Source organism: Rhipicephalus microplus, chromosome 2 (genome assembly GCF_043290135.1).
Source record: "Rhipicephalus microplus isolate Deutch F79 chromosome 2, USDA_Rmic, whole genome shotgun sequence".
Classification (NCBI taxonomy): domain Eukaryota; kingdom Metazoa; phylum Arthropoda; class Arachnida; order Ixodida; family Ixodidae; genus Rhipicephalus; species Rhipicephalus microplus.
In genome coordinates, this window is record NC_134701.1 from 86,677,594 (window position 1) to 86,693,893 (window position 16,300).

At 44.7% G+C, this 16,300-nt stretch overlaps 1 non-coding gene and 1 pseudogene across 1 annotated transcript; both read left to right on the forward strand.

The window, feature by feature from the left end:
* Positions 1–7,697: 7,697 nt before the first annotated feature.
* On the forward strand, positions 7,698–8,474 carry LOC119169834 (uncharacterized). Its single transcript, XR_012889398.1, has one exon. It is a non-coding gene; the product is annotated as an uncharacterized LOC119169834 (transcript).
* Positions 8,475–13,540: 5,066 nt separating this feature from the next.
* On the forward strand, positions 13,541–14,296 carry LOC142790205 (uncharacterized; annotated as a pseudogene).
* The last annotated feature ends 2,004 nt before the right edge of the window (positions 14,297–16,300 follow it).

Below are 16,300 nucleotides of genomic sequence, written 5' to 3' on the forward strand. Positions count from 1 at the left end.
ATAATCATGAAAGGAGGAATGATAGGCACACAGTGGCATAAATTAGACAATAAATTATTGTATGTGATGTGCTGTACGGCAGATATATTATCTAGCTTTGCGGACAATGTATTGGACAGGGTTAGGTGACTGTTGGCTTGTTATTCATAGGATAGGTGCCAAAGGAAAAGGGGAATAGGCAGCTAGAGCACTAAATTGAATGTAATAAACTCGTAAATCTGCAAGTATAGACTGGAATCACTTAGTGCAATGAAGGCTGATTGGAGAGACTCGAGAGAGGCCTCTTGATGACAGGGTTACACTTTCTAGCCGATGCAATTGCACCACAGGGGGTGCAATACACAAGTTGTAAAATGAGCGTCACAACGCCAATGAGATCGGAAGAAAAAGAAAGCATAAAAAGATGACTTTAACATTTTTTCATGGCTAAGAAAGGCGGGGCATTGTCTTGCAAACCTTGCGTTAGGGCTCATAAAACAATGCAATGGGTGGGGCATTTCATGTGTCAGGAAGAAGTGGAACAGTTGTTGGTGAGCACGCCTTTGTTACAAAACATGAAGTAATGTGATACTAATGTCATTTTCCTGTCTGTCATTTTACTGCAACGTAAAGCAGTATTGCATTGGCTAAGTGGCCTCAAACTGTAGATATGCCTTGTAACCTTGCACTGAGTTGTTCCTGTGCTTGATTTGCCATAGAATTGGATATCTGGTGGACAGCAGAACGAGTAAACGCACTGCATGTTTTTTGTGCGGGCAACTGTAAGAGCTGTATTTATTTTATAAATCAGGCCCTTTTGTACTTTTGCTTCAGACTGTTATTTTTTCCTAGTTGAATCATTAGGAGATATCGCCTGTACACACACAACAAGCACTGAAAATGTGAGGTGTTGCTCAGAGGACTAGCACAAAAAAAAATTCTGAAAACATCAGCATCACCCGATAATGGTATCACAAGAGTGCACCTTTTTCAGAACAGGAGCTTGCCACAAGAAGGGGTCCAGACACAGCAAAATAATAAGAAAGAGTGACGGCTTTACAATGATGTTTACTGACGTACGCCTCTACTAAAGTTAATTAATGGAGATTCATTGATGCGATTTGATTGTTTAGTCATGAAGGACGACCACACGGTCAAGCAGTGAAAAGTCAGCAAAAGCCACAGGCTCTAGCACAACAGCAGCACAAATCGTTCTCGTTCTATTCCGCTGGTTCTTACCCGTTGGTACATCTGTTCTATTGCAGTACGAACGTGTCGGCTGCCGCACAGAGGCCATTGTCACAATATAAATATCACCACAGATGTTCAGTGGCGATACTAGGCTCAAACGGGTGAAAAATAGACAAGCACGCGCTTGAACCTTGTTTGAAGCACTGTGTAATTCGTAGAGTGTAGATCAGAAAAAAAGGACAATCATGAATAACAGGCAGTCCACTCTGTACGGGATGTATTTTGTTATGGCGGTGATGAGTTATATATATATATATATATATATATATATATATATATATATATATATATATATATATATATATATATATATATATATATATATATATATATATATATATATATATATATAAAGTCATGTACTTGAACCATTATAAGCATGGCCTGATATCAACCTGAGAGTGAGATGTGGTTCGTGGCCATGAACGACATGTACGAATAGTCACTGCTGGGACTTTGTGTCTCATATAGATGGCATATATTGAAATGAATTTTATCTATCATTTTTTTGCAAAGTATGCAGTCACTGTGAGGACCAGTAGCTATAGGCTCATTTGGGAAAAAACAACAATTGACGAATGCACTTTGGTGAAGTGCAAGAACATTAAGTTATAAGCGTGGAATAAGGAATCTATAAAAAACGAAGTGCATGTGTCACATGTGTATACTAACGGATGGCCAGGCGTTAGTGACTACCGTAAAACAGTAGGCCATTAGGCCCACGAAGAACAGAAGAACATGTTGAGCCCTTTGCCTCAGAACGAACTGTCTTTTATTGTTTCCAAAATGGCCACCATTCCTGTGCCACGCTTGCACAGCTCAACACAACTATCAGCGCCGCGTGGGGGCGCTGCATTTGAGCCAACATTGTTACACTCCTCCCATCTTAGGAGGAAGACTACGGGGAGTACCTACTCACCAGTTTCCTAGTTGTTGTGCCACGTCGCAACTTCGGCGTGCTAGGCGTAGGCACGACACAGTCACTGTTCACATGCACACCACTGTTGAGCGCAGTCCCGTCACTCTCCCTGGCACAGCTACTCCTAGAGAAGCTAGTTCCAGGTAGCTGTTCCTGATAAGGCACTTCTGGAACAGCTGGCGCATGAAGAAGCGGAGGCTCCAACTGTGGTGGAGCTGCAGCGATAGCAGTTTCCGGAGAGGCTAATGTTTCTGTCTGCACAAGGCGCAAGTGGTTGTTGTGTCGGTTTACCAAGGTGCATTCTTCAAAACAGACACTGTCTGATGACGGAGTGACGTCCACGGCACTGGCAGGCACCCAGGGTGTACCCCTGCGAATGTTTCGCGCGTACACATCATCACCTGGCTGCAGTGATGAAGCCTGCCCGGACCCGCTGTCAGCATACAACTTCTGCTTGAGTTGTTTTAGGAATACAGATGCCTGCAGGCTTGGCTTGAAGACATCCAACGGAGTCTTCAACATTCTTCCTGTCAAGAGTTCACATGGTGGCCGACCTGTCACTTCATGTGGTGTGGTCCTATAGTGGAACAGAAACCTGGAGATCTGCGTTTGGAAGTGCCCAGAACCAGACTTTTTGAGTTTGTTCTTTACAGTTTGTACAACTCGTTGAGCTGCACCATTTGAGGCAGGGTAATACGACGGTACAACAATGCAGCGTATTCCATTTCGAGTTAAGAACTAAAGGTACTGGGCAGTGGTGAAGGCAGGACTGTTGTCGGAAACTATGACATAAGGCCGGCCATGCTGGGCGAATGCAATTCTCAATGCATAAATGGTAGCTTCTGCAGATGTAGAAGACACAGGAAAGACTTTTATCCACTTTGAGAACGCATCCACAATAACCAAGAATGTGTGACCTAGGAATTCCCCCCCCCCCCAATCGGTGTGAAGCCTTACCAGGGTCACTGTGGAAAAGGCCACGACGTCTGCTGAACTGGCTGTGCAGCTCGATGTTGAGTCTGGCACGTAGCGCAGCTCTTCACGCTGTTGGCAATGTCATTATCAATGCCTGGCCACCAAACATGACTCCTGGCAATCATCTTGCTCTTCTCAATACCCGGGTGGCTAGTATGAAGAACACCAAGAACATGGGCCTGCAATGATTTTGGGATCACTACTCTTGATCCCCAGAGTAGGCGACCCTCATGGAGACTGAGTTTTGAGCTTCTGGTATTGAAAGGGTTCCATTCTTGTCCTACTGGGAGGCTTTCTCCTTTCAGAACAGCAGGAATAACATAGCCCAGAACTGGGTTATTTCGTGTGGCTTGGGCCACAACACCTGGTTAAAGGAGTCTCGGATATGCCTCCTCTAGCAATAAGATTTCAGCAGGTCGTGGTAATGCAGTAGTGTCAGTTAATAGTGGCAGTCTACTAAAAGCATCAGTGTGGCCGAGCTCTTTGCCAGGTTTGTATACAAATTCATACTTGTAAAATGGGTAGGTCGGCCTCTCTGCCATGAAACTTCATACTGACGTCAGCTTTGCCCTGAACCTTTTTTAGTTCCCCGGAATAGCTTCGCAAGATCACTTGCGACGGCTGCACAGGAACCGAAGGCAAAAGTTGAAGAATACGCGACTTATCCAGAGGCACTTGCCCCCGTGTCCCCTTACATGCGGAGCGGCGTGCTGCAAACGTCAACAGTGACGGTGAAAGGCGGATGCGGAGTGGCGTAGTCGACCGGCCACATGTCATAAACTTCATAAGATGAAGTGGTAGCGGCGTCCTCCTTCCGTACCGTAATAACACGATCATGGTTACTCGACGATGGTGAACTCGACGACGGTGATCTGCAAGCCGAGAATGAACGTGCCTTGGTAGGGCTGTTGCTTTGGGCTTGGCTGTCCCTTCGTCTCGAATTGCACACCTTCGCCAAATGACCTCGTTTGTGGCAGTAATTGCAGATTGTCTTCACATGCTTGCATTTTGATGCAAGATGTCCGTCCCCGCAGCGGCAGCAAGTGACACCCGCAGAACCTGAGGAGACACGGTGAATCGAAAAAGTGCTGCTTGTGTTCGCTTGCGCTATCTCACATGCGTCCTTTTTGTGCTGCTTCCATTGCCAGGGCGGTCTAAACGGCGTCGTTGAAGGAGAGGTCTGGTTTCGCCAGACGTCTTGTCTGGACATCCACGTTGTTTATGCCACACACGACGCTGTCGCGGAGCATGTTTTTGAGTTCATTCCCGAAGTTGCAGTGCTCGGACAAGCTTTTTAGTGCTGCGATGAAATTGCTGACGGATTCCCCTCCCGCGCGAACGCGCGAGTTGAAGCGAAAACGCGCACGACGGCAGAGGGCTTCGAACAATAATGGCTTCCAAGAACTTGAAGAATCTCGTCCATCGTCTTGTGACTGGGCGTGGCGGGTTTGACCGAATTGCGGAGCAAAGCGTACGTTTTCTGCCCGCAGCAGCTGATGAACACAGCAGTACGCCTGTCTGGGGCGACATCATTCACCAGGAAAAATGTTTGGAGCCGGTCCACGTAACAGGGCCAGTCGTCTCCTCCCCCCTCGAACGGCTCGAGGTTGCCGAAACTTGGCATGGTGAACAGATGGCAGAATGGTGCGGGAACTAAGACTTACATGAAACTTCCTTTCATTCTCGTCGCCAGTGTAGATTAACGTGTGTAGATTAACGAATGGCCAAGCGGTAGTGACTATTGTAAACAGTAGGCCATCAGGACCGCGAAGAACAGGAGAACATGTTGACGGTATAAAAATAACCGCACGACAAAGGAATTGGTAAGGAAACACATAATCTAACTTGAAAACTCGTGTGTTATATTTATGTTTATGCAAACCGAAAGCCGCTTAGCTTTGTTTTGATTAATCAGTGTATGTTATGTTGTCTTTCGACTACACAGTCTTAATATACTGGGCTTTGTGTGTGTCTGACCATGTAATTTTTTTCAGCATGTATGTAACCACCGCTGTTATATTGGCGCCACTGCGCGGGAAGGAACGAAACGAAGTGGCGTGATACGTGCAGCAGCCGCTCCACGAGCCGAGCCGTGTCACGCTGGTCAAGGAGCTTTCCAATGTCGCGCATGAATTGCTGCGTCGTCAACTGCGCTAATAGCTACGAGATATGCCCTCCTGGAACAAAGTTCTTCCGATTTCCGGGCAACAATGCCTCGTAAACCAGCGGGAACGGTGGATTCGAAGCGTACGCCGTGTGAAGTAAGTGATCCTGTGCATGGTTATGGAGTACGTGTTGTCGCTAGTTCGATTTGAATTTACGCCCCACGCTAGCGAATCAGAGTTTTTACAGTGGAAACGGAACCGAGTGGCAGCCGGCAAAGTTGTCTCGGGTCTGCAGTGCACATTTTGTTGGCGGAAAGTGATCAACGGATCCAGCTTCTCCTTCGTACGCTCCTGCGGTTTTTCCGCCAACGTACCGCTAAACTTCGGCGATCGCTGAGGACAAGAGGTCGCGCTATGAGAGGTCAGTAGGCTTTTCCCGCGTTCAACAATAAGTACAAGGTGCGAAGCTTTCAGCCTGTTGCACAGGCAGCTGGAAAGCCGCGCGATTTGTGCAACGTCGTGGATATCGCGCGCCGCGAATGCTTCGAGAGCGATAACTTTTTTTTGAAACTGTCACTCGTTTGGCTCTGTAGAACGGGAATGGTCACATGGTTAAATAATTGGCAGGATTTCTTCCCTGTATCTTTCAAAAGCGACACGCGTTGGGTATTGAATTATATCAGCACGTCTCCAACAGGTTGAGTATGAAACAACAGAACTATAAAGGAACAGTACTCGCTTTTTGTATATATATTTGTCCGCCGTGTATTGCGCATGTTAAGAAGTGTAGCAGAAATAAATTTGAAGTGTTTACGTGCTTTCTGCTTTTGCTTTTCACTCACCTATCACTATCTGCTGCTGGGTTATGAATTATGCAGCTGAGCAGGAATCATGATTCTAAAGGGACCACTAAACTTTTGTGAAACTGCCTTGTAAATTGCACTGAAATGTGTACGGTACATAGAATCGATGCTTACACCACATCCATTGAAATAGGCATTGAATGCGGCTGGTACGTTTAGCAGACCCAAAAGTATCGTAGCAACAACAGCCACTTGTGCTGTATCATAATGAATAACAATTGGCTGCTTTTGATCTCATATGTGCTACAAATGGTACTTGTCTTTGGAAGATGCAAAACGTGTATCCTGATGTTTTCCATCCCCAGGTGGAGAAAAAGGACTCGCGCTTTACCTGCCATTTCAGACCCAAGCAAGGTCAGTTCACATGAGGATGTTAGTGAAGTTGAGCCTGTAGACAGCTCCATTTCATCAAATGATGATTGCGGAGTGGTCGAATTACTACCAGATGTCCCACCCCAGTGTGACGAAAATGAACTGTCGAGGCATAAGGTATGTAGCGTAATTTTTTCTTCACAGTGTGTCTCTAAGTTTTGCCCTGATGAATGTGTGTGTCTGAACCACCAATTTGTTCAGGTTTCAACACAGACGGAAGAAAGCTGCTCTCACATTTTTTTTGATATGTGGGGTTTAACGTCCCAAAACCACTATATGATTATGAGAGACGCCGTAGTGGAGGGCTCCGGAAATTTAGACCACCTAGGGTTCTTTAACGTGCACCCAAATCTGAGCACACGGGCCTACAACATTTCCGCCTCCATCGGAAATGCAGCCGCCGCAGCCGGGATTTGAACCCGCGACCAGCGGGTCAGCAGCCGAGTACCTTAGCCACTAGACCACCGCGGCGGGTCAGCTGCTCTCACATAACAGCATCGTTTGTTACGCTAAGCTGCTTGCTTGACAGTCGTGCCTGTGAGGCTTGTGTTCAGTGCAGTCACATCCCTGTCCCTCAAAGTGAATCTTGTGACAAGAGCACCGGTACTGTAAATGTGCACGAGTTCTCCCCGAAGGCATTCTGTGGCTATAAATCTCTCTCTCCTTGCGAGGAAAATGGTTAAGTCTTGAAGGACCTGACTGGCGTCTCAGCTACCTGCTTTTCCATCCTTCTTGGAATGCTAACTCAGGTATGGTTTGTATCAGCCTTGTGCACAAATATGTTGTTCATCTTGCAGTTTAGGCCTTGTCAAATAAGGTGTTTACTAAAGCTACCATGTTGACTGTTTGATAGTGTGTAAGTCTAACCCCTTTTATTTTTACAAAATGTGAATCTCCTGGGCTGACATGGTAACCTCAAAATAGTGTCATAGCCCATCACACTTGCTCATTGTTTGTTGATAACTGAAGTTTCCATGTATAAAGTTCTCAACTACAGGCATAAATTACGCCACAGCACTGAAAAAACAATACATGAAAGACAACAGGACATTCTCTATTCTTCCAGCACTATAGCATCATTTACAGCCAAGAGCAAACAAGTCTAAAAACCTGCACTGCCAACTTCAGTGTCATGCAGAAAAAAATTAACATGATTATGGTAGTAAGTAAACTTTCCGCGGAGTTTTGGATGTAATAGTGAATACGGGTTAATTCACTTTGTGTATAATGCAAATGAGGACTCGTGGGGCAACAGACATCACCGTTGCAAGCCGTCTCCTCCTTTTTTTGATGAAGATGAAGCATGGACTCACATTTGCTGCTCTTGGTGCCCTCTTCAGTGTTCACCGAACCACCGCTTCTCGTGTGTTTTATGCTGTGCTTGATCTGCTGCATGCCAAGACTGAAGGTTGGCTTGTTTGGTGTCCGCGCGAGGTTGTACAGGAAACAATGCCCCCGTCTTTTAAGGACAAGTACCCGATGTGTAGGGTTATCATAGACTGAACGGAGGTGCCTATCGAAATGCCACCAGAGGTCAGCGAACAAGTGAACTGCTGGAGCAGTTACAAGAGCAACTTCACACTCAAGTTTGTTGTTGGTGTAGCTCCTTCAGAACTCATTTCATATGTTTCTGAAGTGTTTGGTGGCCACGCTAGCGATACTTACATTACGGCAAACTGTGGTCTGCTTGATCTGCTCGAGGAAGACGACCTGGTGTTGGTTGACAAGGGCTTCCCCCACATTCGCTATGACTTAGAATATCGTAAGGTTAGACTAGGTATTCCCCTTTTCGCTCACATGAATGAACAGTTCACTGCTCCAGAAGTTGCACGCACATATAAAATAGCTTGCCACCGAATTCAAGTGGAAAGATGTATTTGAAGGATCAAGATGTTTAAGATTCTGTCAGGAAGGCTACCACAAGAACTTATAAGCCATGTTGACAAGATAGTATCCATCTGTTGCCGACTCGCAAACGTGCAAAAGCCAATATTCAAAATTCAGCAGTGATGGAATATAGAGTTTGCAATGGTACTAAAAGCCACCATATTCAACACTTTTGATCCTATTTGAAACATTGCAGGCTGCAAAAATGTACTTTCGTGCGTATAATTTTGGGAGCATATGTTTTTTGCTTCTTTTATTGGGCTATTTCTGCGTCCTACTGTAAACTAAATAGTGTGTGTACAGATTGGAAGAATGGTTTCTGTTGTCAAATGTTCGTGCATTTCATGCATTCATTCATGTTTGTAGTCTCACTGGGGAAGCTATAACAAAAGTAACTGCTTATATGAATGCAGGCATGCGTGAAATGAAGCTGTAAATTGGTCACGTGCTGGTCTGTCTGTGCTTGTGAAGCATACAGAGTAGGACGTACACACAAGGAATAGTGTTCATTCACAGTTTCACAGTTTTCTGCTTTTATGTCATTCATTGGGGGTTCTTTCTTTACTTTACTTAAAGATGCCATGTTAACAAACCAACAAAGGCCTTCGCTAGTACTCCTAGCAATCTTGACTTAGGTCAAGCAGCCAGTTTACTCTTCTGGATTTTAGAACTTTTCATTAGTGTTTTTAAATGCACAAGTATTGACCTATCACATTAAAAAGCTGTCTTGATTGCAGAAACAGTGCATCATCGTATAATAACAATTGTAGGAGCTTGTGAGAGCTTCACCGTGTACTGTAGTGATGAAGACAGAGGATGACTGAGCAACAAGGCCATCTGGTCATGCAACATCATAGAAAAAAAGACTGATTGTATTTGCACTGCATCATATATGTTTATTTAACTTTGAGAAGAATGACTTAAAATCAGAGGAAAAACATAACACACTGCATGAAAACATGTCAAAATATTGGAACACAACGGTGTATCACAGAATAGCGTGGTTGGCCTTGGTTTTTGGCATACTTGGAACGGAATGTTCATTATGTCAGTTTTGTAAAATATGAAATAAAATCAATTCAACAAATCAATTCTTTGTAAGTTATCACAAGCAAGAGTACACAATATATGTTTATTGCACTGTGAGCAAAAACTAATGACTTAGAGTGAGAGAAGTAACATGAATACCATGCTGCATAAAAAACATGTCCCAGCGATATGGGAATGCAGTATTGTGTAACAAATTAGTTTAGCTAGCTTTGCAGGTATTTAGCACACTTGGGAATGAATGTTCATTACCTCATTCTTGTAAAATTTAAAATAAAACCATTCCATCTTAGGAATGATGAACTTCAAGAATTCTTCATTTCGCTTCACTTTGATCAGAACAAGCTGGAGTGGTGAGTACACAACAAAGTGAAATATTTCAAGCTTCAAAACGTACAGTGACAGCTGAACTTGTGTATAGTATGCATGATTTTCTTTCAGTTGCAGATTCTCATTTACCACATGCAAGTCGTCCACAGCTAGAGTTGCACTTTCAAGAATTGGCTTATCCCGACATCTAAATGGGCACTTGATCTCAATTAATATGACACCGTCATCCTGTGATAGGCCATCCAGGCTACAAAAAAGCCAGCTCTGCACTTTGCTGATGACAAGACCGATGCGGGTGACTGTGTGGCCTGTTTCTGCCTCATAGGTCTTTCTTGCAGTGGGTTCCATTGCAGTTTCATACCTGCAAGATTCATTGTAGAAGTGCTTCTGGTGCACAAGGTCATACGCGAGCTTCTCAAAATCCTTTTCCCGCACGCGAACCCTGTGTGTTTTGGAGCTCGCAGCAAGTCTTTCTTTCCTGAGTTTGTGCCACTCTGAGCACAAGCTTTGCTGAATAGTCCTAGCAGCTATAGCACTGCAATTGTCCTCGCCAATCATGATGTGTTCCATGTTTGTAACATCTTCTATTTCACATTCTCGTGAATAATAACAAACTGATGGACACAAAATCTTTGGAAGCAGCTCTTCGAGCCTCTTTGCATTTTCTTTCAAATCTAGAAATGCTCTAAGCATAAGTCCTTGTGAACTGTTCATTTTCACGACATCTTGTGGTATGTATGATGCGAGAACTGCGGGAGATGCTTTTGGTTGGAACATTTTCTTAAATGACGCGCCTTTTGTGTAAAGCTTTAGTTGCTTGTTTGAGGGCGCCTTCCATTTGTTTGGTTGTGACGTCTTTGTGACAGACTCTTCACTGTTAACAAAAACTACAACTGCTGCTGCATGTTTGCAGTGGCCTTCAACACCACCCCTACAGTTGCAGTGAGCTCTGGTGATCAGCCTAGTTGCATCAAGCTGAAAAAGAGAATACTCAAGTTACACCCAGTCTACGGGCAGTGCGATTGAAAAAGACGCGTTTTTGGTGTTACCTGTCTTAAGTAACTAATGCTGAAAAGTACACACATGCATATTACAGAGCGCATGCATTTAAAGGTACATCAACCAACAGTTATCTCGCAGTTCACGGCGATGACCATACAATATACTGGACGCCGTCGCTTGGCTGTACGTGCGTTACTGTTACGCGGACCGTAGTTCAGACAGTTTAATACGTGCCTATAGGCGAGCATTACTCATTCAGGCTCATTTGCAGGTAAAAAATGTTACTCACACGCCCTGCGTACAAGCAAACAGCGTAGTTCGTAAACGGCAACGGTAAAGAAGAAGAGCCGGATGTGTGGCACAATGCACAGGGGACCACGCGAATCTTTAATGCACCTGTATTTCATTTGCGCCTTGACAGTGCTGCGCATGCAAGCGGTGCCACGCCACGCTGTTTTTATTTATGCTACGTGACGGCTAAGATATCACTTGCAAAGATGACACGTAACAGATTTACTCAATCACTCAAGCAGCCCGGGCAACGTCTACAAACAGAACTGCAGCATAGTAAGGTTTGAACAATTGTTAGGGCATCACTAAATGCGAGACGGTAGGCGATTGTACGTACTAGCGCCGATCGCACTCGGTTGCCTTCAAGACAACATCATGCTACAGCACACGTCTCACGTTAATGTCATCGTTTGCTCGGTAATCAGTAGGGAAAATTTTGAAAAAGCGTTCGCACAAACCACGATGATGACGGCGTATGCTTCCTTGTTCACGTTGGCTTGTCGCACACACCGCCCTTTCAATATACTCTGTCCGACTGTGGTCTCTTCAGCCACGTCGAAAACGTGCCTGCTGCGGCATAATTTGCCTCCTTTCATTTCGTTCGAGGCTCTGAAAAAACCTGCGCTCTTTACTTTCTTGGAGCCGGTGCGCTTTATAATACCAGTAGCCATCGCGCGCACGCACGTCCGCAGAACGCGGGCGCAGCAGAAGGAGAGACGAGAATGCGTATCACGTCAGTTAACAACTCAGTGGTTACTCGTGACGCTGACGGCGCGCTGGCGCACTGCATTAGCGCGCCGTAGGTGCCGCACGTTTCCTATTGTGTCTTTTTGTGAGTCGATACGCAAATTGGTCTAGCAACATTTAGCAGTAGACTAAAAATTCGGCTCAATTATACATACGAACTATGCATGTGCATAAAAGAGTTCATTGTAGGCTTCAATATAAAGGCCATAGCATTTTGCTTCGAGCGCGTGAGTCAACTGCTGACGGTGCCACAGGGAGGGGATTAACAGCAGGGAGGCGCAAGAGAGCCAACTACCGAGAGTGCCACAGGGAGGGAAACAACAGCAGAGAGCGTAAGAGCCAAGTGCCGAGAGTGCCACAGGGAGAAAACCAACGACAGGGAGCACAGGTGGCAACTGTAACATTTCGATACAAGCATAATACTGAAGACCTGCCTGCTTTGTTATGGCATTGTTTGCACAGCGGATACCATAGCCTGAGTTATCAGAAAGGAGCAAGACATGAGCAGTACTTTTGTGCGCAAAATACAAATCCATGTGATAGACTAGTCACACGTAGAAGCACCGAGGGTGAACGCACTTGAAAAAATAAGAGCAAATACAAACCGCACATATGTTTTGAAATAGAAGTGCACATTCACATTGTGCCCAGAAAACAAATGCTCTGTAAGAAACTGCTGACATTCACCGACACAACATGTAGAAGAAAATAAGCTGAGGTTCTGAACAATGGTTGCGCAGCGGCATCGTACTCATGAAGCGAATGCAGTGTGAAAAACTGCTCAAGTAACACATCATTTGAAGCACAATCACACCTAAATAAACAAAAAAGTCCACAACAATTATGTGCTGCAGCTGCCAAAAGATGAAAACAAAAATTAAGATGAGGTGATATTTACAAGTGGCATCCCTTTCAACACTTTGTGGCCCATTGTCCGTAGCTGTCACTGACTCAACATGGCGGTAGCAGTGCATTGTCAGGTACCAAGCAATCACCTTGTTCATAGTCAAAATGCTCAAGTTTTTCTCTCTGTGCTGGCAATAGCTGTCAAAACATTGTTGAGCTAAAACATCCGGGCACTTGCAAGAACTTTGGCTGCACAAAAGGTTAAATACATGTCTTGGACAATTCGGCCAACTGATGTGCAAACAATACCCGCTTCGTGAGTGTGTGCCAAACATACGAGCCTCTGTTGGTTACTGTGATTCGCCGAGCAAGCACTCGAAGTCGAAGCACAACAAACCTTTTCTGGATAACCTTAGTGAGGTCTATTACACGTTGTGGCTCTTCACGGTAGTGATTCATGTTGTTAACCATGGTAACATGCCTTGTCACGAATGTCTGGAAGTTTGTTAGTGTAAGTTTCTCTACTTCTACGTGGCCTGTTGTGGTGCCCTGGCGCACTAATCTCTCAGCTGCATACAACGCAGCCTGCACGAAGCACATGCCTCAATGAGCCCACCATTGTTCTTCGGGTTTAAAAGAAGAGTGCCTTTTGTGTCAGACACAAGTAGCTCGGCACAGTTATCACAGTGCGGGTGTCTCACAACCCCTCTTACAATGAAGCCTGCAATGTAGCAAACTACCTAAGTTAAGAACACACTGATATCTGCAAAGTCATGCTCTAGCAGGGAAAGTGTGCTTGCAGACCTCGACTCTTCACAGTCAGCCGTTTCAGCTTGTGTGCAGGTTATGCTTTCATGGTTTCTTGGCAGGCAAATTCCTTGCACTTGTGGCAACACATTGGAATTTCTTGAAGACGCCACTTTAGCATGCACCAGTGTCCTTCGGTATGCGTGGCGAAACAGGGCTGCGGAGGGGTTATTATTCTAACCTCCTCTTTGCTTGACGCTCGGTTCCAGCGCGATTTCCTCGACAGGAGTTTCGAGCACAGCTGCTAAGTATGTGATTGCATTTGGTTCGACAACGCTTTAACCAAGATCAGCAACGTGCGAAGCGAAGAGTCGCGCACAATGGCACTCGAATTACTGCAGAAAGATTTCCCTGGAGATGACGATAACGGTGAGTATATGGTTTGCTCGACGTGCAAAAACTTTTTGATAGCCGGGACGGTTCCTGCAATGAGTGTAACGCACGGATATCGATACCCACCCAAACCAAGGGACTTAGCAGCCTTGAATGTCGTTGAAGAAAGATTGATTGCTCCGCGGCTCCCCTTGACGAGCATCAGGCGTTTAACACACGGTAGTGAACAGTACGGGATCAAAGGTCAAGTGGTTAATGTTCCGATAGACGTGCAGGAAACTGTGCAAAACCTTCCCAGAAACATACCAGACGACGTAGGCATCGACGTGCATATAAAAAGAAAGTTGATGAGCAAGCCATCTTACAAGTCCGGCTTGGTCAAGAAACGAAACCTGTATGCGTGGTTAAAGTATCTGGAAGAATCACCGCTCTACAAGTACCTAAATATAAAGACTGATTGGCGTCGTCTCGCTCAACATAACGATGACGGCATACCTTGCGCCGAGGACATCAAACTAACACCCGAAATCACAGATATCTAGGACCCACTGCAAATGGCCATTGCTCTCAACCCCATGAGTCACACCATGCTGCACGACGAAGGCGCACAGCGTGGATTGGTAGACGGTACGCATACTTTTGACATAGCTCCAGGTGAAGGTATCTCGAATTTAATTACAATAATCACCTCCGAAAGCTTCGCCCCATAATTATCTTCAAGCAGCTTGAAATGCAGTGATTTTTTTGTGGTTTTGCTACACCGTCGGCAGCACCTCTGATGGCCTAAACAGTTGTAGCCATGACAAAAAAACAAAGAGAGAATCTAGGTGGGGTTCCTTATATATTGGCCATGCAGCTCCGAGTTCAATACTCTGGTATTTTAGAGAAGTATGTTAACGTCTGTTCCCATTTTTGAAATGCCGTCCTTAGATATTTGAGTAGAATAAGAGCTGGAAAAATTCATTTTTAGCCATTTATAATTTGCATGGTGATATCTTTGCAGGCAAGTTAAAAATAAAGCATTTTCATTGTTGATGATATGTTAAACTTGACTGTACCAAAGCATCACCAGTTGTATACTGCTGCTGTGCATAAAAACTTATTGCTCCTGCTGTAGCTGCGAGACAGCCAGCAAAGTTGGTATTGCACTTGAGAGCGATACACCGAGATATGCACCGGGGAGCGATTCTTTTCTATTAGATGAGGCATCTCATCAGCAGGGTACTACATATGCATTTTCTTATCAACCTGTATTTTACATTAGGCACACTGGTGCCTCTTATCCCCGTTTGTCTGTTACATCACTGTCTCTTCTAAAGGGGATCACTGTGCTACCTTTTTTTTAATGTAATGAGTTCTTTTTCCAGATCAATGTTGTCTTAAGGTGGAGCCTCACATTTCAATCAAATACTGAAGATTCTATTTTTCTTTATAGATGCTATAAAGTCACTCCTTGAGTTACAATAGAGTGAACACTGTTATGAGAAAAGCTACGTTATAGAGTTAACTCACTTCCCAGTGATTTAACACACACAATTGATGAAAACTACACTTTATTCCAGCTGCATTAGGATTAATATTCATCTGCGTACTTTCGTTTGTTTTGTTTGTTTGTTGGCTGGAGGTTTGGAGTGTAGGGTGGCCAGAGGGTACTGTGTAATCTTTCTTGATCTTCCCAATTTTATCAACATCAATTGATAGGCGTATGGGGAAGCCAGCATGATGAAACAGTGGTGCAAGCATGCGAGATGTTCACCATTGCATGCAGTCAGGTGCTATGAGCAACCGACTGCATGCAATTAACTGTGAACAAGTCAGTGGTGAACTGACGCTGCACTATGTGTGCCTCCTGGGACGCTGCTATAGTAAACTGCCACAATCATATAGTAACATGAATAAAATCTCAATTTGTTTTGTTGAATACTTTTGCAACGGAATCAACAAAGTTTTGGATAAATTTGTGTATCTGCCTGGTGCATCAAATTGATTGATTGATATGTGGGATTTAACGTCCCAAAACTACCATATCAATATGAGAGACGCCGTAGTGGAGGGCTTCAGAAATTTCAACCACCTGGGGTTCTTTAACGTGCACCCAAATCTGAGTACACGGGCCTACAACATTTCCGCCTCCATCGGAAATGTAGCCGCCGCAGCCGGAATCCGATCCCGCGACCTGCGAGTGATTGAGAAAAGATTTTGCACATTCTTCGATATAAAAGTGTCATACAGAGTCAAATGCGGTATATACTCGCATATTATGCGTACTTTTTTGTCGATCCGGTTATGTGCAAAGCTAGTAGGAATCGTTGGTCAAAAAGCCCAACAGGGAATATATGTTGCAGGCTCTGTCACAGCTGTCTCAAAGTATATTGTCATTTGTTTGTTAAGCCTGGTCAAATGCCCCCATTTTCTTGAAGTTATTCCGAACATTGCTCACTAAAACCTGTTCCCACGACAGGGTTATACCAGAGAACATAAGTATTCTCTAATAATTGTAGGGAACCCAACGCAAAGTAAGAGGCAGACAAGGAAGCGCGATGCAA